This window comes from Diceros bicornis, chromosome 4 (genome assembly GCF_020826845.1).
Source record: "Diceros bicornis minor isolate mBicDic1 chromosome 4, mDicBic1.mat.cur, whole genome shotgun sequence".
In the NCBI taxonomy this organism is placed as follows: domain Eukaryota; kingdom Metazoa; phylum Chordata; class Mammalia; order Perissodactyla; family Rhinocerotidae; genus Diceros; species Diceros bicornis.
In genome coordinates, this window is record NC_080743.1 from 39,830,568 (window position 1) to 39,855,568 (window position 25,001).

At 34.0% G+C, this 25,001-nt stretch overlaps 1 pseudogene; it reads left to right on the forward strand.

Moving 5' to 3' along the window:
• LOC131401025 (ubiquitin-like modifier-activating enzyme 5) overlaps positions 1 to 2,031 on the forward strand; it is a 36,473-nt pseudogene extending 34,442 nt beyond the window's left edge.
• The last annotated feature ends 22,970 nt before the right edge of the window (positions 2,032 to 25,001 follow it).

The window sequence follows — 25,001 nt, forward strand, 5'->3', positions numbered from 1 at the left end:
TATATACAAATATAAGTATACATGTATTAATATAAGAATAAAATATAAGAATATGTATATATGTATTAATAGAAGAATATATGTAGATTTATATATATGTTTAGATTTAAATATACTTAAATAAATGTAATTTAAATTTCTCCCAAAATTAAGGGTTAAAATTGATTTTGAGTAAACACAAGTCTAAAGTAGAATTCAGAAGAATATTAGATTTTAGAGTATTTTTCCCCTTAGGAAAGCTAGGTATTTATTGCTGTCCATAAACCTTGAGTACTATGTTATCATTAAATTAATAAGTTATTATTATTATTATTATTATATTGATGTTACATACTCTTCTGGGCACAGAGTGTAATATCTGGCTGTATGATTGGATTTTGAAAAGCTAATTGTTGCAAGTTAGTATGCAGAATAAATTAGATCTGTCATCAGTGGATTTTTCATGCATGCTACACTAGATAGTTTAAATCTAAAGACTGAGTATTATATCCAGAAGGTATAGCAGCGTACTACAGGTGGTGGTCTATGTGAGCAGCTTTTGCTAGAGAGATAGACCATGTTATAATATGGGGGTTCAAACAGATATGTAGAACGTTATAACACGAAATCCTAAGAGAGGTACAGTCGCTAACGAAGGCAGCTTAAAGAAGTCTTTGCCTGAATCCCAGTGTCCTTTCACTCCCAACAGCCATTACTTGCTGCTCCTTGTTGGTAGGCTGACTTTGGGCTTACATACCCATTTTTCCTGCATGCAGAAGAGCTGGAGATGCCTGGGAGTTAATGTCTCCCCAGACATGGCATTTAACCAATGACTGAAAGATAAAAAGGTATAAATACTTCAGGTTTCTTGTACACTAAGGAAAAGTTTGAGCTATAACATACACTGTCTCCAAATTTCTCCTATATTGTTGAGCCAAAGGTAACATTCATAAACATAGCTTAAGGGGGTTCCCTTGCTTGGATTCTCTCTTTTCCCAATCCCCCTTCCCCATTCTCCTACCAATTTTCCCTGGGAATACTTTCAAATTATTCTCTTTCACATCAATCCTTCTCTCAGGTTCTGCTTCTGGAGAACCCAAATTAAAATACTGTTTATGGTGAAGAAAGAAAAAAGGGCAACAGTGGGGGAAAAAAAGACATAATTCTAGTTCTAGTGGAACTAATGATACTCATCAGGTTATTAAAATTGTTTAAGACAGAGAAGGTGAAAAGGTTAGGAATCAGATGCCAGAACTGGAGTACAAGGGACAAGGAAGAAGATTATTAAGTAAGTATCTTAAAACCATATAGTGAAAAGCAGCAGAACGTACATTGAGAAACATTAATCCTGATTTTCTTTTTGAGATTTACAACAGCAATATCATCACATTGAAAAACTTACAATTTTTCATGGATAGAATGAACAATGGTGAGTTAGAAAAAGGAAAACCTATTGACCTAGTTCTTAGTTGTGTAGAGAATTTTCAATTTCAAATGACAAGAAATATGGCTTTTAATGAACTTGAACAAAGATGGATGGAATCTGAGGTCAGTGAAAATGCAGTTTTGGATCATATATAGTTCATAATTCCTGGAGAATCTCCTTGTTTTGCTTTTGTTTCACCATTTGCAGTTGTTGCAAATATTGATAAAAAAGACTTTGAAACGAGAGAAATTGTACAGTCACTCTTCCTAACATGATAGAAGTGGTTTCTGGAATCTTGGAACAAAATGTGTTAATGTTTCTGTCAAATTTTGGTACTGTAAGTTTTTACCTTGGATACAACTCAATACAGGATTTTTTTCCTACCATGTTCATGAAGCCAAACCCAAACTGTAATGGCAGAAATTGTAGGGAGCAGCAGGAAGAATATAAGAAAAAGATAATGACACTCCCCAAACAGGAAGTTGATTGGAAGAAATAATACATGAAGATAATGAGAGGAGTACTGAATTGGTATCTGAGATTTCAGAAAAAGAACTAAAAATTCTTCAGGTCCAGTTCCTGACTTATGTGTAGGAAATACAATGGCAGGAAAATTCTGCAGCTGAAATGAAAAAACTCTGATGAATGAAATCAAAGAAGAACTAAATAAATGAAGAGATATTCCATGTTCATGGATAGGAAGACTCAATATCATCAAGATGTCATTGCTTCCTAACTCGATCTATAGATTCAATGCAATCTCAATCAATATCCCAGCAAGTCATTTTATGGATATGGGCAAACTGATTGTAAAGTTTATTTGGAGAAGCAAAAGACCCAGAATAGCCAACACAATATTGAAGAAGCACAGAATTGGAGGACTAACACTCTCTGTCTTCAAGACTTACTATAAAGTTATAGTAATCAAGTAAAGGTGGTATTGGTGAAAAAACAGACAAATAGACAATTGAAAGGTCGGTAGTTGCCAGGAGGTGTGGAGGGGGTCTGGAGAGAGAGATGATTAGGTGGACCACAGAGGATTTGTTTTTCTACATTTGCCCTTCGTTCTCCAAATTATATCCCAAGATCACCTGGACCAGAATAGTGTGACTACTTGTTAAATACACAGAAACTTGGGCCCTACCACAGACCTTCTCAACTAGAATCTCAAGTGCATGATCCTCATAATTAGCATTGTTTTAAAAAGTGCCCGAGTGTTCATGAGTCACGGTAACATTTGTTATATTTGCCCTAGAACTCAAGGCTAGACTGTTGGGTTTTAATAACCTCAATTTGTCCATAGGATTGCAGAGCCACCTCACCACCAAGTGACCAGGCAGGGCCAGGGAGATGCAATGATAAAGAAGTTAACCATTGAACTTAAAAACTACACATGTGTATATTAACAACTAGAATACAAAATGTGTTCTATCAGAAGTGGACTATGAGCTATAGTCTGATTAGCCCACCAAAGAGGAAATTTCCAGTTCTGACTTTCTGGGTGAAAGGTGAGAAAAGGCTGCAGAAAGGAGTAGCATTTGAGTGGGGCTTGAATAGTGAGTGGGGTTTCGATATGCATATGTTGCTGTAGGGAGAAAGATATAGGAGAAACGATATTATAGACCAAAGTATTAATGGCTAGCCAGGCACAAAGTGACACAATGTACCAGTGACACAATACAAGTGTCAACATCCTAGTGTATGAAAGGCTTTGATTCAAGATGAAGATTAAAATGAAGTAGGTGTTATGTACACTCTCAACCATAACCCTTGAAAGTGTTACGTAATCTCAAGTGTTACAATTGAGTGTGAACCTTATATTGCAAGTAATAGCACAAAGGGATATGTTTTGATTATAATATTTTATGTAGATGTTACTAATCAACTGTCAGCAGGTTGTGAATTTTGAGTTATTTTTGGTGTTATCAGTTGTGTAGACATAAATGGGGACACATCAGATAAATTGTGGCTTTGGAGCAATTATTAACTTGTCTGTATTTAGCTCTGATATTTTTGTAACTTTAGAACAATTTTTTAAAAAACATACAATACATACACTCCCATTGCAATGTTAAGAGATACAATTATGTAGCATAAAATGTTCTAAATTGTGTTCCTCAGAAAACATGTAAATAGGTGCTGTGGGTTGGATTATGCACCCTCCTCCCCTCAAATATATGCTGAAATCCTGGCCCCAGTACCTCAGAATGTGACCTTGTTTGGAAACAGGGTCTGTATAGATGTAATCAAGCTAAAATGAGGGCACTAACCTGGGCCATAATCTGATATGACTAAAAGGAGAAATTTGAATGCGTGTGAAGATGGAGGCGGAGATTGGAATTACGCTGCCACAACCAAGGAACATCTGGGGCTACTAAAAGCCAGAAGAGGCAAGGAAAGAGCCTTCCTTTGCAGGTTTCACAGGAAGCATGTCCCTGCCAACACCTTGATTTCAGATTTCTAGCCTCCAGAACAAAATTAAATAAACTAAACAAATTTCTGTTGTTCTAAGACATTCAGTTACGGTACTTTGTTACAGCAGCCTTAGGCAATGAATACAGTAGATATTGATGTGGGAAAATAGTTTCATGGTTAAAACAGAGTGAGCAACATACTTTCACACACAACTAAACAGAACTGAAGGATATGTCAGTGATTTCACTGTATTAACCTTTATTTTGATGCTCCAAGAGAGGAACTATTGCAAAAAATGTTTTCTAAAAATATTTGTTAGTGGAGTAAAACTTTTTCTATGGAAAAAACTGCTCTATGGAACATAATTCGGGAAATGCAGACATAGATTGTCTGAATTTAATAATCCCCATAATACTTAGAAAACTCAAAGAAAATCATTCTCCCCCAGGTTGAGTCAATGAACCTTTTCATTCTGCTTCATTCTTTAGCCTTAATATACGTTTTCCTTAAACGTTCTCTGAGGGCCAGTTGTGCTCTCGAGTGTGAATCTCAGCCTGTGAAATTTTTGTTGAAAGTATAATTTACAAAATCAGATGCTCAGATTGACAAGAACATCTGTGAGAACATAATACAACATTAGTTTCAAGAATCCACCTGCCAGGTAAACATAAATCAACATCAAATACAACAATTCAAATATTTAGTTGGGCATGATTCATACTAAACATGTTTCTTCTTGAATTTTGCATGGAATAAGCAAAATAGCAAAATTATATATTTGAAACTGATAATTTGGAAAAAACATCTTCTAAGGCAGTTATATGATTATGTCTTTATAATACACTGAAATATAATGTGCATTACTGGATATTCAAATTTAAGCAGATCTTATTTTTATTTTGTCTTTTTCATTATTTGCTGTCAAAGAATGTTACTTCTTTATCAAACCCACTTCCTCTTCCAACTGGGCATATAGCTTATATGGCCATCAGATTGAGTGCTAGCCCATGAAATGTGAATGAAAGTGTTGTAAACCAATTCAAGTCTTCGCCGTTAAAAACGTGTCTAGAATGTTTCCAGAATGAGCACAATTCCAGGATGATCTTGGAAACTGCGTGTGAAAATGGTTGATTCACACTGTGGAAGGAGTCAGAATTCTTGAATCATCATTTGGAGAAGACGTGCTGACTTAGTACACATTTATCACACTTAGGCACAGTTAGGTACTGACAGTTCAAGTATATCTGTTGTAGCACCTGGTATTACTTTAACTAGAACCCATGTTATTTTTTTGTGACATACTGAGATCTATTTAGAATTTTGATATTTCTTTCTAAATTCACTTTTTTTTCAATTTATTCAGTGATATTTATTGAGCACTTACAATGTGTCAGATAAATCCTTGCAGATAAGGAATAAAAACAAAAAACAGATAAAAATATTCCTGAAGTTTCCATTCACTGGGGGTTAGCGGAACTGTCACGGAGATAGAACAAGGTAAACAAATACACAAAATATATAGTAAATCAGTGCTATATAAAATATAGTAGAATCATAAAATAGGGCACTGTGCTGACAACAGGGATGGGAGGAAATATTACAGTTTTAAATAGATCGGTCATGTAAATCTTGTTAAAAACATGGGAGAAAGAGGAAACTATTTAGCTATCTGGAGAAAAAATTTTTATAAAATATTAAATACAAGGGGTAAAATTTCTAGGGCGAGGGTATGCCAGATATGTTCAGGATAAGCAAAGATATACATAGACATGAAACAGAGTAAGTGACAGAGAGAATAGTTAAGAAGTGAGAGGAAAGCAATAAAAACTAAACATCCCAGGACCCCGTAGGCCATTGTAAATTAAGGACAATGGCTTTTACTCTGAGGAAAATAGGAAACCATTAGAATGTTTTGAGAAGGAAACGTCATGTATATCTAATGTTTTACAATATTACTCAGGCAGCGTTGTTGAGACTAGGCTAAAAGGGTAAGAGTATAAGAGAGGAGACCAGTTATGAGTCTAATGAAATACTCAAGCAGGAGATGATGGTAACTTGGACCATGATCTTAACTGTAATTTAATAGTAAAATTTTGGATATATTTGAAGGTAGAGATAATAGGATTTTCTAACAGTCCATATACAGGGTATAAGAGAGAAAAAAGAGCCAAATACGCTTCCAAATATTGGCCTGAGTAACTGGAAGAATGGAGTAGCCATTTACTAAATGGATCAAACTGAGGGAAAATCAAGTTTGATAGAGGAAGATTGGGAGTTCAATTTTGGACATGTTAGTTTTGTACGTGTTAAATTTGCGTCATCTATAAGACATCCAACTGATATAGTAGAAGGCATTTGGAATTATGAAATTGACGTTCAGGGGAGAAGTTGGGGCTTGAGATATCAATTCACAAGACAGTGCATAGAGGTATTTAAAAACATAAGGTTGGGGTGTAACCAGTGAGGTAAGTGCAAAACCAGGAGATTGCTATGTAATAGCATACCTGGCATATTTGACCCCCAGAGTGGATAATTTTAAGACTTTATTTTTAGAAAAGTTTTAGGTTTACAACAAAATTGATAGAAAAGTACAGAGATTTCCCATATATTCCCTGCCCCACACATGCATAGCCTCCTCTATTATCAATATCACTCACCAGAATGGTACATTTGTTACAACTGATGAACCTAACATTGACACATTGCCCATAGTTCATAGTTTACCTAAGAGGGCACTCTTGATTTTGTACATTCTATGGGTTTGGACAAATATATAATGACATATATCCATCAATATAATACCATACAGAGTATTTTCACTCACCTAAAAATCCACTATACTCTGCCTATTCATCTCTCCCCACGCCCCCACTCCTGGAAACCGCTGACCTTTCACTCTCTCCATAGTTTTACCTTTTGTAGAATGTTATATAGTTTGAATCATACATATGTAGCCTTCTCAGAATGGGTTCTTTCACTTAATAATATTCATTTAAGTTTCCTCCATGTCTTTTTGTGGCTTGATAGCTCATTTCTTTCTAGCACTGAATAATATCCCATTGTCTGGCTGTACCACAGTTTATTTATCCATTCATCTACTGAGGAGCATGTTGGTTCCTTCCAAAATTTGGTAATTATGAATAAAGCTGCTATAAACATCCATGTGCAGGTTTCTGCGTGGACACAAGTTTGCAAATCCTTTGGGTGGATACCAAGGAGTGTGATTGCTGAATTGTATGGTAAGAGTATGCTTAGTTTTGCAAGAAACCGCCACACTGTCTTCCAAAGTGGCTGTACAGTTTTGCATTCCCGCCAGCAATGAATGAGAGTTCCCTTTGTTCTACATCCATACTAGCATTGGATGTTGTCAGCGTTCTGGGTTTGGGCCATTCCAATAAGTGTGTAGTGGTATTTCATTGTTGTTTTAATTTGCATTTCCGCGATGACATATGATGTGGACCATCTTTTCATATGCTTATTTGCCGTCTGTACATCTTCTTTGATGAGGTGTCTGTTAAGGTCTTTGCCTCATTTTTTAATTGGGTTGGGTTGTTTGTTTTCTTATTGTTAAGTTTTGAGTTCTTCGTATATTTTGGATAACAGTCTTTTATCAGAAGCATCTTTTGCAAATATTTTCTCCCAGTTTCTGGCTTGTCTTCTACTTCTCTTGATATTGTCTTTTGCATAGTAGAAGTTTTTAATGAAGCCTGGCTTATCTATTATTTCTTACATGGTTTGTGACTTTGATGTTATATCTAAAAAGGTATTACTATACCCATGGTCATGTAGATTTTCTTACATGTTGTCTTCTAGAAATTTCATAGTTTTGTATTTTACATTTAAGTCTATGATCCATTTTGAGTTAATTTTTGTGAAGGGTGTTAGATCTGTGTCTAGATTCACATTTTTGCATGAAAAGAGCTCAAACAATTCTGATTGTCACAAGTTTACTCTGAGAAGGAAGGCTTATAGCTGAGTCTGTGTGTCGAAGGCTGAAAAGGTGCTAACTTGAAGATTAAATATAAATTATTAAAATTCTACAGTAACTACAGCAATTCTTAAACATCGGCATAACAAAATACCTTTTTTTCAGAAAAGCATATTGTTGATGAATTGTGACAATAAAAATAGAGCATTTTAGTAAGTTGTATTATTATTTTTAACTTCTCTATGGACAATGCATAACTTTTCTGACTGCACCTGGGCAAACAACTCCCTCTTGGAAATCAGAGATGTGGTTTATGAAAGTCAAATGAAAAGATTATTTTAAAGAGGAGGTAGCAATCAACTATGTTGAATTCTGCTGATGGTTAATTACAACGAACACTGAGATGAGCACTGAGAATTAACCTCTGTAATTGCCTATATGGAGGTCACTGGTCACCTTGACTAGGGCAACTTAGGTTGACTTGTGTGGGGAAAAGATTGCCCAAAGAAGGTTTAAGAGAGTACGAAGAAAAAGAAGTAAATTCATGAGAATACACAACTTATGAGGAGCTCTTGCTCTAAAGGAAGAAAAGAAATTAACAGCAGAAGAGGATCTAGAGTGGAAAAATACTTTTAGAGATAGAAGAGAGAGTGTGTTTTCTTGTTCAGAGGAAATCATTCAGCAAGGAGGAGTAAAAGAGAGGAGTAAAGACAACAGGAGATAGAGAGAGAGAGAGAATAAAATTATAAGATGAGTGATGGATCTATTGATCAATTGGACGGGATTGAGTTAGCAGAGCTGGATTTAACAAAGGTCGGGCTTTTGCCAATGGAGGTAATTGGATAAAAGATGCAAGAGATTTCAGGGTATATTCTGGAAAAGATGAAACAAAGGACATAAGAGCAGTGAGAGACAGTGAAAAAGTGGTAGAACCCACGAATAAATAAATACTATATAACTTTACCCCTGGTTAAATATTTTTATATAATAGAAGATTTAAATAATGGTGGAGGTAGATTTCTCTAAAACTTAGAGGGCATGTTATTTATATGGGAATAAAAATATGTAGGTCTTTTCTCTAATGAACTTATTGTGTAGAAAAAACTCACGGTTAAAATCCTGAAATGAGGCCCATTTTAAGGGAAAAAAGTTACGAAAATTATTCTCTTCTTTAAGAAACATTAGCAAATCACCATTAATACATTTATTCAAATAATTAACAAAAGCCTACTTCATTTCAGCAAGTATGCATTGGAGACAAAAAGACAATTAAGTCATCTTATTGCGTGTGGAATAAAACAACTCATCTTCCACTTAAAGTAAAAGGTGCTAGGATAACCTAATATAATAGGTGCTGTGAAAGCAAAGGAGAGACAGCTAAACCTTATCAGAATATAGCATTTAAAGAAGGGTTCCTGGAGGAATTGAAGTGTGGTCCAGCAGAGCAGGCAAAGATGGATGAGAATGTTCCAGGCAGAGGAGCAGAATGGGGGAAGTCATGATGGTGTGAGACGCACACGATGGAAGCAGGGAACAAATTCAGTGTGAATGGAGGGAAGGACACTCATGGGTGAACTGTAGGACTAGAAGCCGGCTGGAGGGAGATAAGCCTCAGTGGCTAATATGCACAGATCAGAGAAAGCCAGTTTGCATCTTGAGATTATAGATGACATTTATACACGTCTTCCCTACTGTAAAATGGGCCAATGAACATCAGAAAGATACGAAAACATTTCTTCTAAAGTAAGAGTAATTATCTCCGTTTAATAGACAAAGAGGAAAAAACACCCAACTAACAAATATTATAACCTATATATTATTTTTCTCTGAAATTACAACAGAAACAAATAGATTACCACATTCTCTTAATGAGGAGGCCACATACTTAATTCTTAGAAATTGTAAGGCTTATGAATTTGTTGCTAGGTAATCCTAAAATAACTTTCAGATACCCTGATTCCACTGATGAAAGGTCAGGGTCTGTCAGCGTGTTCTCCATCAAGCTGAGGAAGGCAGAATTGAAACATTCCTAATATGCTGGAAATAAAGGCAATGTCCTGATTTTACCTGCTGGCAGCCAAAGTCCTTCAGTAGATTGGTGTTTGTCTTCTCCTGGGAAATCACCAGAATGCAACTGCCTTCATCAATGTTCCTCTCCTGCTCCTCTTTCCTACTGCCACGACTTAGTGACAGGCCTCCGGAAAGACGGTAATGTAACAGGACTGTTACAGAATTAAAGTCCAGGCTGTTTCCGTGAAGCAGTGTATTCAGTTAGATGTCCTGCCTGCTGCAGTAAAATAACTTGGAAACAAAACACTGATGGTGTAGGAAACAGTCTCAAAATTGATAGGCCAAGAAGCCAAGGTGTTCAACTTTGCAAGCATAATATTCTTTCATAAAAAATAAAAGAATACGGAAATATTGCTAATATTTCTTTGTAGCCCAATAGGTGATGAATCTAATAATTTTTTTTAATAAAAGATCACAATGTATATTTTTTGGATTTTAAAAAATGATACTACTTGCGAAGTATGATAATCACTTATTAAATGTACTAAATATAATGAAACAGAAAAGTAGCATAAAAACAACCCTAGCTTTAAGAACTTGTTCTTATTAAAAGGTTATAAGTTCAAGGGGTGAAAATCTGGCACTCTTGAATTCCTCCTGAACACTGATTTTCATCAGACTTACGCTTCTATCATAAATAATGCTCATTAGGTATTCAAAGAGAAAAAGAAAAGAGAAAGCCAAGACACTTTAGAACAAATTCTATTTTTTTTTTTTGTTTCAAATCTTTATGGAAGTCTCGGGTGACAGTTTCTGACCATTTGTCCACATTCATGTATCTGAAACCAAAATCATGGGAATGACTATTCAAAAGGCCTCTCGGTGTGAAAACATTTCCTAGTCAAAGGAGATATGTGTGAAAGCAAAGACAATGAGCAGGGTCAACTTCAACTTCAAATATTTCTCAGATCTCACACATTTATTCTGTAGACTCAGCACTTGCAGAGAAAGGTTAAATTTCCTGTGGATAGCCTCTTTTTTTAGACTTTCTGTCAGTACTTGGAGAATTACAAGGAAACTTCTTTCAAAAAATTTGAAAGGTGAATATAAGAACATCCTCGAAAAGTTAAATTGTAAAAATAATACATTAATATCCAAGCAAATTTATCTCAAGGCAGCTAACTTTCAGGTTTATGAGAATTGACTATTCTTGTTAAATTTATACAACTAATGAAAAAATAGTGAGGAGAAGGGGAAAAACTGGGGGGTGGGGATGAGTTGATCAACCTTGGACTCCATAGAAGATGGAAAGTAAGTGAAGTAAAAGTCAAAAGTTCTCAGCCAAGCCCTGATGGGGAAGAGAGCTAACCCTGATGGAGAGGACAAAGACTAGAGGTTTCAGAGCTAACGGTACGGCTCTTTGTGTCACAGAGACAAATATGGAGATGCAGGCATTTTGAGTGTTTCCAATTTGATCTATTACATCAGTCCAAAGTGAAATCCTTTATAAGGTTGCCTTATTTAATTTATCTTGCTCTGATAATATCCTCACCAAAAAAATTTTCTGATTATCAGTTAGACTTCCACACTGGCTGAAATCAGTATTTTTCACCAATATAACAAATTTATTTGAGACTAACCATAAACACATAAAATTTCTGGCTTAATACATCAGTCTCTTGGCAACACTTAATATGAATCTGTTTCAGAAAGATAATGATTATTGAGTTTCCTAAACTAAAGGGCAGACCAAGGGCTAAGTTAAGTAATCTTATGGTAATAAGATACCTAAGATAAGGTAAATCATAGGCTAAGATAAATAATCCAAATTATAAGACCTTTTTGTAGTAGTATGCCAGATATCTCCAGTAACAACTTTACTATGTACGGGCCCAGTTATTTAATTTTTATTTAAATGTTTGACTTTCAAAGCTCATTCAAAATAATAAGGTATTATTATTATATAGAGAAATGGCAAAAATAAATTATTATTTCAGTTATGGAAATTTTGTTAAAAAATTATGAGTGAAAGAAAAAATATATTTTACAAAAAGGGAAAGATTTTCAGTTGTCACCAATTACATAACACACGATCTTTCTAATAATATCAATGATAATGGATTCAAAATTTTAAAATTTGCATATTTTTGGTTCGGATGAATTGTGCAATATAAGAGACACTGACCAGTTAATAATTGGAGCATGTTTTTACTCAAATTTACATTTTCATCTGTCAAAGAAAAATTACTGCTAGATTAAAGATTGTGTTTCAGATTTATTGGAATTTTGAAAGAAGAGACTAATGATTACCTTGTTGCTTTATTGTAGTCTATGATACATATTCAAAATATTTGTGCTTAATTTTCTGAAGTAAAAGGTATAAAAAGTGTCAGGGCTATAGTTGTTAACATTTTTCAGTGTATATATGCAAATGTTATGGAAGATCACCAGTTTTTGGAACCACTGAAACACAACAGACAATGTATTCACTGATATTGTGTCTGTTGTCAATATTCATTGGTTGAGTTGTGAAGAATTGTACAAAGATTTAGCATGCTGTTAATTCAAATTCAAGATTTTTCATGAAACAAGACAAATGCTTGCCAATTATTTAATAATCAAGACAAAAAATGACAGTGATTTATGTTTTCTCACTTATATCATACTGCATATAAAGAAGAAAATTTGAAGCGCCAATGAAAAAGAAAGCTTATTGTGATCTAGCTAGACAGGCTGAGTTATGTAATATAAGAGACACCATTGAAATTGAAAACATACATAAAGTAATCAATAATAATAATTTTATGCATTTTTTCTAGCATGAATCAATATGAAAAACATTTTTCTTGTAATCCACAGAGTCATACACTTTGCCTGTAGTAGCAAGAAGAAAATTTCTAAAAGACTTTTTTCAATATTGATAAAGTTAGAATTGCCCTTTAGCTTAGGCAACACTCTTTTGAATTTGAGGAAAATAACATGAAGCTAACGAATTAGAGAAGTTGTGCGACTTGGACATTTGTAGTTTTTAAATGCATATGCTTTTACTTCAAAGCCAAATAAATTCTTCTGAAAAAATGAACCAGTTTTGTATAAAGGATGCAGATATTAAAAGAACACGCTATTTTTTTGGTACTTTACACATTTGGAAAAACTTGGGTATGTGAATCTACTTTTTTAACTGTAAATTTTATGAAACCTATGTGTATATTATGTATTTCCAATAAAAATGCAGTCTTAGTTGAGATATGTTATAATTATAAAATGAACACTGAATTTTAGAGTTAGAAAAATGTGTGTAAAATGTCTCAATAATTTTTATGTTGTTGAAGTGATAACACTTTAGATATATTGTGTCTAATAAAATATGTTAATAAAATTAATTTTATTTATTTCTTTTTACTTTTAAATGTGGTTGTTAGAAAAATTTAAGTATATGATTTACATTACAATACTACTGGGCAGCACTGATAGTACCACTGTCTCTCTTCCAGTCTTACTTTGAATCAGTTGTGTAAATTTTACACGCTGCAGCCAAATTTTTGGCATTTCTGCATCTTTTATCTCCAAATAGATTGTAAGTGCATGAAGGTCAGGGATTCATTTCTCTGGAGATCATGCATACTGTGCTCAATCAAGCAATACTTGTTGAACTGATTTGCACAGTGGATATGATTATCAGATAGTGGTGAGAGCCATGGTTCCCTAAAGGATATTAAAAGCATGGAAAAAGGAAGAAGAAGGTGAAATTTAAGTTTAGATGCAGAAGTTTTACCTATGCCTGGCATAGACAATGTCAGTGTGTCAAACTTTTAATTGGACTAGTGCTTCCATTTATTCATTAAACAAGTATACATTAAACTCTACCGTGTTTCCAATATGGGATATATTCAACATTCAGTAGGTCGTAATATCTTTCCTGATTAATTTTATCCTCTAGTAGAGGAAACAGACAAATAAGTAGATTCAATACAGTTTGATACAGCCATTTTAAGAGTATACAAAGTGCATTAATGAATCACACAAACACAAAATAATTAATTTATACTGAATAGAATAAATTGAACACCTTGGGAACACTTAATTAAAGGAGAGAGACAGGGAAAGAGAAATTCATGAGGGAGGCTAAGAAATAGTGGCCCAGGAGGAAGGGGAAAAACTGGATGGTGTTGTCAAGAAAGCTAAATGCACAAACTGTTTAAATTAAAAGAATTGACAAAGTGTAAACTGATGAAGCTAGATCAAGTAATATAAGAATTGAAACTTTCCCATTAGATTTAATAACAATGAGGATTGTCTATGTTACTAGACAGTTTGTGTAAAGTGATTGGGACAGAAGCCAGACAGCAGTAGATTGAGGAGAAAAGAAGAAATATAAAAATGAGACAATGAGTAAGGACAACTTCGTCAATAAGCTCAACGTGAAAGAGAAGAAAGAGAGAAAGATTGCTAGTTAAAATGGGACATGAGGTTGAGAAAGAGCTTTCTTGAGATATAAGCATTTTAACTCAAGAAGGGAAAGAGCCAGCAAAAATGGAAATCATGAATAAACAGAAGTGAAAAAAGAAAATTTATGGGACAAGATTCCTGAAGAATTTAGATACTTTGATATACAGACATTCAGCTCAGAAAAGAAAATGGAGAGGAAGATATAAGTAAGGGAGTTAAAAAGTAGATAATACTGAATTTATGACTCTCATAATTAATTTAAAAAGAGTAAGAGAGTAGAGAGGTTAAGATCAAGAATCAAGGCACTCCAACACTTACAGGTTTGATAAAGGAGGATAAATCATCAAAGGAGAGTGGAAAGAACCATCTAGTAAAGTAAGAAAATAATCAGGATACTGTGGTGTCATGGAAGTCAATGGATAGTTTTAACAGATGATTAGACACAACAGAAGAGATAATTATTGCATTGGAATACATATTAGAAAACCAAAAGAAAACCCTGAGAATGAAGCCCAGAGAGTCAAAACAAAGGAAAATACAGAAGAGAGGTAAAGAGGCATAGAGGAATAACCTGAGAAAGCCTAACATACGTATAATTAGAATCCTAGAAGGAAGGGAAAAAGAGGGGGCCAGAAGCACTATATGAGTCAATAATGGCTGATAACTTTTCAAAACCCTAGGAAGATATTAAGCCTATAAACCTAGAGCAGGACAAATACAAAAGAAACCAAGCAAGCATATTGTTGTAAAACCGCAAAAGTCAAAGTCAAGGTGAAAATTGTAAAACTTGCCAGAGAAAAATGATAGAGTACTCAAAAAGAGCAGATTTACATCGATATCAAGCTTCTAATTAAAAACAAAGGAAGGCAAAAAACAATGGAATATACCTTAAAATGCTGAAAAAGAATTTTGAGAACCTGCAACCTAGAATTCAGTCAAAAGATTCTGAAAATTTGAGGTAAAATAAGATTATTTTAAGATAAAAACTGTATGTCCTTCAGGAACAATGATAACTTGATAAATAACTTGAACAATGATAACAATGATAAAAGGAAGGATGTGCAGAAAAGAACAAAGGGCAACAATGAAAAAAGACTAAATATGGAACTCAATCTAAATTACTTATAAGCAGTAGTAAACATGTCTTGTGAAGATTAAACGCATATAGAGAATTCAAATACAAGCCCTAAAACAGATAAATTGGAAGGTACATAAATGGAGTGAAACTGTTCTAAACTGTTAAACTGTTCCTTGTGTTATCAAGGAAGAGAGAAAAGTATTAGTTTCCATTACATTTGATAAGTCAAGGACGTAGGTTGTTATTTTTAGAAGAAGTGCAAAAAGGATATTAAAAGAGTATATTATTAACAATCTAAATAGAAAGGTGAGAAGAAGTAATTAAATATGCTCAATCAATTCAGAATAATGAAGGAAATGAGAGAAAAAAAAGAATAGAATAGAAGGAAGACACAGAAAGCAAATGCTCAGAGGGTAGATTGAAACCAAAATATCTGTAATTAAATTAAATATAAATAGATGAGATGCAAATATGTCTGCCTTGACTTTTAAAAGATCAACTATTTTACACTTGGAAACACTTAAAAAAGAAGAATACAGAAAGATCAAAAGTAAAAAAATGGAAAAAAAAGATGTTACCACTAAATAACTGATCAAAATAAAGCTATTGTAGTTATATTAGAAAAGTAGATTTTAAAGCAAAAAGTATTTGGAGAAGTAAAGCAGAATGTTTCATAGTAATACAAGGATCAAATTATCAGGAAGATTTAACATTTATAAACTTATATGCAACAAATAACATATTCTCAAAGTAGATTAAACAAAAATAGACCCAAATAAATGGGCAAACAAGACAAGTTCATAGTGGGAGATTTAACACATCTCATGAATAATTACACAAAATAATTAAACAAAAATCACTAAGGATATAGAAGTTTAGAGAAGCATCATTAACAAAAAAGATCTAATTGAGAAATATAGAACGCTGCTTCCCAGAAGTCACAATGCACGTTCTTTACAAGTATACTTGGAACATTTTCAAAAAATAAACGTGTCTTGGGCCATTAATCAAGACTCAGAAAATTTCAGAGGATTAAAATTAGACAAAGTATGCTTTCTAATCACAGTGGAAATAAGTTAGAAACAGTAACAAAGAGATAACTGTAAAATCCCCTACTTTATTTGTAATTGAGAAATACATAGATTAAAGAAGAAATCACAATGAATGTTAGGAAATATTTCAAACTGAATAACAACGGAAATAATATATATTAAAATGTGTTTGATTCATAAAATACAAAATTTATAGGAAAATATATAGCCTTAAATGCAAATATTAAGACAGAAGAAGAAATTTTTTAAATAACTAATAAAAATCCATTTCAATAAATTGGGAAAATAACATCAGGGACCTAAATCTGTTGAATGAGCATTCTCTTCATTCAGAAGTCAGAGATTTTCATGCACATAACCTGGGCAGTACCTACTTGATCTTAGCTAGTATTTCCAAAGTTCCAAAAGATATTAATTTTTGGAATTTAGAAACATGAAATCAGAATTCCTGAGAATTCCCAAGAACTCACTCATCTTTGAGGTGATGTTGATAGATAATTTGTCTACTACAGAAGTTATCTTACCATTTGTTTCTAAATACTGTCCCTTGAAATACTTCAAAATTGTGCATGTTTTCTAAGACGCGGTAGGCATTGGCTCAAAGGATTATTTTCAGAGTTTTGTCCTTTGTATGTTATCATTATGTTCAAGACACCTGTGAAGTGCACTAGTCAATGACGCTTTACAATGCAGTGATTTACAATATATCTGGCAATAAGCTAATGGATTTCCTTTGACTTTCTTAAAAATATTTCCAACATTCTTCATACTTTTTACTAATATAGATCTGAAAATTGTTTTACAAAGAAGAATTATTAATTTTAACAGTTTTTACAAAGAACTGTAGCCTACAGTGAATAACTCAAACAGTGGAAAATACCAGTGAACTTTATTGGGTACTCAAATAGCAATTAAGATCTCCTAGCACAGTTTATAGTTCTACACAGAAATACACGTCAAAATTGTGAATTTAATAAGTTATTTTGCTTTCAAAACTTTTCTATTTCTTGGAAGAACATTCATAGGGTTTATATAAAGAATACATGCCTATAAATCTTACCTATTAATATTATTATTTTTTTTAATTTAATTTATTTATTTATTTTTTCCCCCAAAGCCCCAGTAGATAGTTGTATGTCATAGCTGCAGATCCTTCTAGTTGCTGTATGTGGGATGCGGCCTCAGCATGGCTGGAGAAGCGGTGCGTCAGTGCTCACTCAGGATCCGAACCCAGGCCACCAGCAGCAGAGCCCGAGCACTTAACCGCTAAGCCACGGGGCCGGCCCATACCTATTACTATTAATTTAATATTTACAAGAATGACTCATCATTACCAGCAAACACAATCACGAACACACATATATTGCACAGCAACAGCTACAAGACATAGTTACTGATTAGATCCTGATAGCTTCTCTTGGACATGCTCCTGTCCCTGTTCCCAAAACGACAACCTTAACCTTTAACTCAACGTACCAGCATTTCCTGCTCTCGTTTTCAGCCTGAAAACTGTTTTTTGCATTTTCCCAATTTCGTGATTGATTTTTCTCATGATTGGGAATTTGGAAAGGCATATACACTAATAAGAACTGCTCTTCTCTCAACTCCCATGATTTTAGGTAGCGTTGGGCAGAAAGCTTTAGTCTGCTGTCTGCAGCATGGAGCTCTGAACCTGACTTAAGAGACTGTAAAGTTTGATGGGTTCACAGTCTTGAGGTAATGTCAGCCTGGTGTCAGACATTGAGGGAAGCCAACCTCAAGAAAAAGTACAATAAATAGGGGTTTCCCCTCAAGACACAAATCAGAGTTGGTCTCATCTGTCCATTGCCATCCTTCTTAAGTGAGAGGCTCTCTGTCTTACTACTACAGCCCAAAGGATCAGGGATCACAATTTCCAAGTGACTAATCCAAAGAATTATGCCATCCTCATAGCAATCAGAACTTCTAAATCCTCGCTTTGCCATACTGAAATCTCCTGTCCATATCCCTATAGACTAATAAATGTACTTGCCTATTTTTTGTGGGGCCATTTTTCCATTCCTTGACATTGCCTTGGATACATGCACTTCATGAATTATCTTGGATTCATGAGCTTTATAAATTATCTCTTGGACATTGACCCCAGAAGCCAGTTAGTAAGAGTATTTTTCAATTGAGTTTGCCCGTGATCATATTATACAGTAAAATAAATGGCATTCTATTTGGTTCTCTTTTAACATTATGCTTGATGATGTTATATATTCAAGATCACTAGCAAGGCAGCAAAACTGACACTTCTTGTCCTGTCTCCATTATAAATTGACATGCAGATAACATCCCACAAATAAGGGGGAAAAAAGAAGCATTTGCACTGTGAGTTAAAAAGAAACAGTCAAAAAAAAAGATCCCTGCATGACCTTGTCTGATTCTCATCCTCAAATTAAATAAAACTTTTATTTTTTTCCTGTAAATTACAGGTTTCTTACCAAAGATCATTTCATCTTTGACTTTTGGAATGGCAAGATCTGAAGATACGCAAGATTTGCAGATATAATAATTCTATGAGAAATGTGCTGTTTTTCTTTTCAGAACAGCTAACTGTTAACCCAACAACATTTCATAATCCTTTAGAGTTTTTGTTTTTGTCTACAAATATCTTTTCCATTTTTTTAATCTGAGTCAGTACTTCAAAAGCCTGAAACTCTAGCAATTTTTTTTACATAAACTACTCTTCAAAATGCTTGTATGTCTGAGTCTTTTTTTACACTAGAAAAGGTGACATAACATCCAAAATATGACAGCATACCTCCAAAATATAAAACTAGAAACAAGAAATCTCCTCCTTCGATTAAAAAGAATGGACTTGACACAAATACCTATTATCACTACAGATATAGTGAAGTCCACGGAGTCTGAGACTGGCTAGGATTAAATCCTAATTCTGCTAATTCCTAGCTTTGTGTCCTGCAGCAAATTACTTGAGTCAACCCCATTATCTTCATTAGTGACATGAGGTTAATAATAGTACTTTATTTATGAGGTTTTTGAAAGTGTTAAAGAAAATAATATATGTAAAGCACTTAGCCTAGAACCTGGTATATTATGCAGCCAATAAATTTTAGCTGTGATAATGATTAAGCATAAATTCAAATTTTCATGGGAAATAAAATTAATTTTGCCACACATACTTTTTACCATTTCCCCCCTTCAGGAATATTATGAGAACACTGAAGTACCAGTGGGAAAACCCATATAGAAAATAATTTAGGGATTTAAAAAGATCCTCATTTATTGAACAAAAATATATTACCTGAAAGAATAATAGCTACTTAAATGACCTAGTCAGTGGATTAACAGCTTAGTAATCAATTTATCCCATGATAAAACCTTACCAAAATAATTTTTGAAATGAATATGTGTGATGTAAAAATTATCATGAAATGTATTTCTAAAATTATACCACAAATGAGTAATGACTGTTAAATAGGAATAAATTTTAAAAATACACTATATTTTCACAAGGAAAATGGTCTAAATTTCTGATAAATCACATTGTATAAGATACAGATGGAAAAAATAAATTTACTATTTTAATACAACCAACAAAAGATACTAATTGAAGTCTAAGTTTATAGGAAACAAAGAAAAAATAAACAAATGGAACTATCCAACTAAAAAGCTTCTTCTGCACAGCAAAGGAAACTATCAACAAAATGAAAAGACAACCCACTAACTGGGAGAAAATATTTGCAAATCATGTATCCAACAAAGGGTTAATATCCAAAATATGTAAAGAATTCATACAACTCAACAACAAAAAGACTAACAACCCTATCAAAAAATGGGCAGAGGATATGAACAGACATTTTTCCAAAGAAGATATACAGATGGCCAACAGGCACATGAAAAGATGTTCAATATGACTAATTATTAGAGAAATGCAAATCAAAACTACAATGAGATATCACCTCCCACCAGTCAGAATGGTGATGATTAAAAAGACAAGAAATAACAAGTGTTGGAGAAGATGTGGAGAAAAGGGAACCCTCATACACTGCTGGTGAGAATGCAAACTGGTGCAGCCACTATGGAAAAGAATATAGAGAATTATCAAAAAATTAAAAATAGAATACCATATGATCCAGCTATTCCACTTCTGAGTATTTATCCTAAGAACACAAAAACACTAATTCAAAAAGATATATGCACCCCTTTGTTCATTGTAGCATTCTTCACAATAGCCAAGACTTGGAAGCAACCTAAGTGCCCATCAATAGATGAATGGATAAAGAAGATGTGGTATATATATACAATGGAACAGTACTTAGTCATAAAAAAAAGATGAAATCTTGTCATTTGTGACAACATGAATGGACCTTGATGGTATCATGCTAAGCGAAATAAGTCCAACAGAGAAAGAAAAATACCGTATGATTTTACTCATATGTGGAAGATAAAAAAACAAACAAACACATAGATGCACAGAACAGATTGGTAGTTATCAGAGGGGCAGGCAGTGGGGGGACGGTGAAAAGGAATGGGGGGCATACATGTATGGTGATGGTTGGAACTAGACTTTTGGTGGTGAACACGATGCAGGGTATACAGAAGCCAAAGTATAATGTTGTACATCTAAAATATACATAATGTTATAAACCAATGTAACCTCAATAAAATAAAAAAATTTCTTATCAAGTAAAAAAAAAATGAAGATAATTAAATGTCAGAAAAGAGAAATAATATTTTAAAGCAAAATGCAACCCTATGCAATCAGAACTTTAAAAATGGAATAGAGATTTCCCCTGAGCAGATACTTAATGTTTTCTTTAAGATTTTCTATTTTTAAATGTTAAAATTATAACATACAGGGAGCTGGCCCAGTGGCTTAGTGGTTAAGTTCGTGCATTCCACTTTGGCAGCCAGGGGTTTGCAGGTTTGGATCCCAGGGGCCGACACACACACCGCACGTCAAGCCATGCTGTGGCAGCATTCTACACACAAAGTGGAGGAAGATTGGCACAGATGTTAGCTCAGGGACAATCTTCCTTACCAAAAAGAAAAAAAAAAGGAAGAAAATTATAGTATACAAAATTATTAACTATTTTTAAATATGAAGCGAAAAATTGGAATTCTGTTCTTTGCAATATTCCTCTAGAGGATTTGGATTTCATAAAATGAATAAACTTCATTCTAAAACAATATTTTTTTATTCTCAGTAAAGAAAATTATGCTAGTGTTGAATTTATTGGGCATTTTGAGTTGAAATCATATGAGTGCCACTAGATGGTCATTACTGTTTCAGCCATGTATACAGAATGAAGTCTATCATGCTTTCCGGATCAAAAAAGTTGTGAGTTATGAAAATGTTAGTAATAAGGTGTGCTACCTTCCTCACAGGTAGAATTCATTGGTGGCTTGGTTGATAGTAAGAAACTATAATTTCTGTTTGAGTTCTTTTCAAATAATTCTGCTACCATTACAATTGGAGTTTTACCGTGATACATCCTTGCTCCGTTATTCTTCCTTTTCCTTTTTTCTGTGAATGGCATCAAGGCGATTTGGGATATGTTCAGAGCTAACACTGAGCCGTATGAGGGAGCTAAGAATGAGAACAGTTTCCCAAAAGAAAGTGTGGGCTATCTATAGCAATATTTCCTAAATTGTTTTTAAAAACTCAGATCCCAGAGCTTCACTCCATAATAATTCAAAATTATTGAATTGGGGACGGGTATTCCCAGGAATATTCATTTTAAAGAAATATCTTCACAGGCCTGAAGAAGAATGATCAAACAAAAAAGAGTGATTGACCATCGCTCACATCCCTCATGCAACGTAGGTGCCACTGCAAAGAGCAATCGCAGCTACCGGATGTTTCGAGAAAGCGCTAGAGCGGCAAACACTATCTGAGTGCTTGGGGTGTGAACTTCATCACCTCCCTCAGCCCCACATGCGGTTTCCTCTCTGGATGCAATTGTAGTACAGATTTCTTTTAGTCATTACGAATGTGCTCAAACATATTAACTGAGCAGCCACGACTGAAAGAAACTGAATGGTGGGATTTATAGGGAGAATAAAATATAGACAGATTCTAAAAACTTAAAATCCAATAGAGAAGAAAAGAAAAACCACTGATAACAATGATGTAGGTTAAAATGAGATGGGTTCCAGAGAAAAGGCAAAACCAACATACAATAATATAGAAAATAAAAACTTCAAATTCATTGCAATTAAGAGATATCAAGAACATGTTTTATTACAAACAATAATATTCAATTTACATCTTGAGTTAGCAAGATTATGAGGGGGCAAAGTAGAAGTTTTAAGGACGGGAAAAGGATTAAATCTCCCTCAATGTGAATTCATAAAATACCCAACTTTAGGTCCTTTCTTTTCTTTCATTACACTATATCCTTAACTAGATTTTCTCGGACATCTCTTATATTGTTACACTGTAATGTTAGTGTCCCAAAAATGCCTAGGGTGAGTTGTTGGTCTAGATATTGTAGGAATTTTCTTACTTAAGTAAAACTATCACATATCAGACTCAGAAAAAGAAAAATCTTTATAGATCTTAAGTTAAAACTTTAAAGTATTCAATTCTTTATCTAAGGATCAAAAATCTTTTGAAGAGCTATGGGTAAAGCACCACTGAGACTCTCTATGCCTCAGGGAGCATAACTCTGTCAGTGGATGATCATTATTGTTTCGCCCGTATATCTAGATTCAAATCTATCATACTTTTCTTCATAAATAGCAACTGTAACTTAGATTTTATATATGAATCCTTAATACATGGATTTTTTTAAAAAATGCTATATTCAACCTACAAGTATTTGTGAAGCATCTCTGTGTTCCTAAAACTACATTACAGGAAACATCAATTAACTAGTGTTGTTGAATTTATTTGGAAATGCAATTTACATTCTCCAATACATTTACATTAAGTGTATTCTAAGAAAAATGTGCAGATCTGAATAGAACTGAAGCATAGTAATTAATTTTATTGATGTTAGTGTGGAGAGATGATTTGAATATTGAAAAAAGGAAAAAACAAGTAAACACAAAACAGAATCTCAGATACACAAAGAGAACAAATTTATAACCTGGGAATTGCATTCAACAAGTAATAAAGCAGTAAATTGGTAAAGCCCTCAGTTCCTTAAATAAATTAGTTTATTATCTCCTGTAGCAGAGTTACAGAATTGCCAGTCCAGGGCTGGTGTGGTGGTTCTGCAAACACTTGAAGGAATTGAAATTCTTCTGTCTCTCTTATTACCATAGATTCCAACTGCAAGAACACCAGATGGTTCCTGGAACTCTTACCATTAGGTATACTGGTAGGAAGCACTGAGGGTGCCATTCCCAGACGAGAAAATTCCTTTTAAAGAGCTTTTCCAGGGACCTGCCGGGTGGCGTAGTGGTTAAGTGCGCGCACTCCGCTTTGGTGGCCCAGGGTTGGCAGGTTCGGATCCCGGGTGCGCGCATATGCACTGCTCGTCAAGCCACGCTGTGGCGGCGTCCCACGTAAAGTGGAGGAAGATGGGCACAGATGTTAGCCCAGGGCCAGCCTTCCTCAGCAGAAAGAGGAGGATTGGCATTGGATGTTAGCTCAGGGCTGATCTTCCTCACAAAATAAATAAATTAAATAAATAGAGAGCTTTTCAGTTCTTTCAATTCAGAAATTTCAGTTTCTCACTGCCCAACCTATGTGAAAGGATGGCTTGGAGAATTTTTCTTCATTTGTTTTTGTTAAGCCCATTACATTTCACCATCCCAATAAAATCAAGAAGGGAGATCAGAAGAATATATACTAGATTCACAAGTGGTAAACTCCATCATGAGAAGGTAAAGGGGTTTAAAAATTCATTTAATCTACAAGATAGTTATTCTACTCTGTGGCCAAACTATTAGGAAAAGATGGCAAAGATCTGTCTTTCTGATGAAAACAAATAAAGAGTATAACTACTCAGAAGTTTACATGACCGACTCAGGCCTAGCTCCAGCTGTGATATGTCCAAAAATGTGTTTTCTGGTTATGTTTTAAATTCAATTTAAAAGAACTTTGTTCTCAATATTTTATAAACATATTTTTGCTACTTTACTTGTTCCCAATACAAGTGGATCATATCTAAAAAGTAAAACTTCACTTAAAATATTCGCAGTATGTATGTGTCTATTTCTACCCAGGAAATGACTATGCAGGTTATATATTTCACTAAAAATTAAAAGAAATAAGATTACACTGAAAGGAAAATCCACAGGACTGTTTTGAGCCAAAATATTTCATGATGAAAAGACTTCTAGCTTCCATATGCAATAGAGAGAATAACATAATTGCCATAAATTAATGCAAAAATTACCTAGTATAGAGCCTGGAATAAAACAGATGGGAAAGATGGCAGTTCATTTTTCTGCAGTCACTTTGCAATAACATTCTTCCTGTGGCCATGATCACAGACTCTGTCCACACAGAAATATCATCAAGTAGACAATCTACAAATGATTAGCCTGAAATCACATATAAATGCATAAATATTAGGATGGCCCATTTACTAACAATACTTGCTTCTCTAAATGTCCTATGAGACATCACATTTAAGCAATGAATATGTATACAGGAGTTTTTCTAACATAGGCAGATCATTCCACATCGTATCACTGAGAATGAATTGAACCGTGAGATGA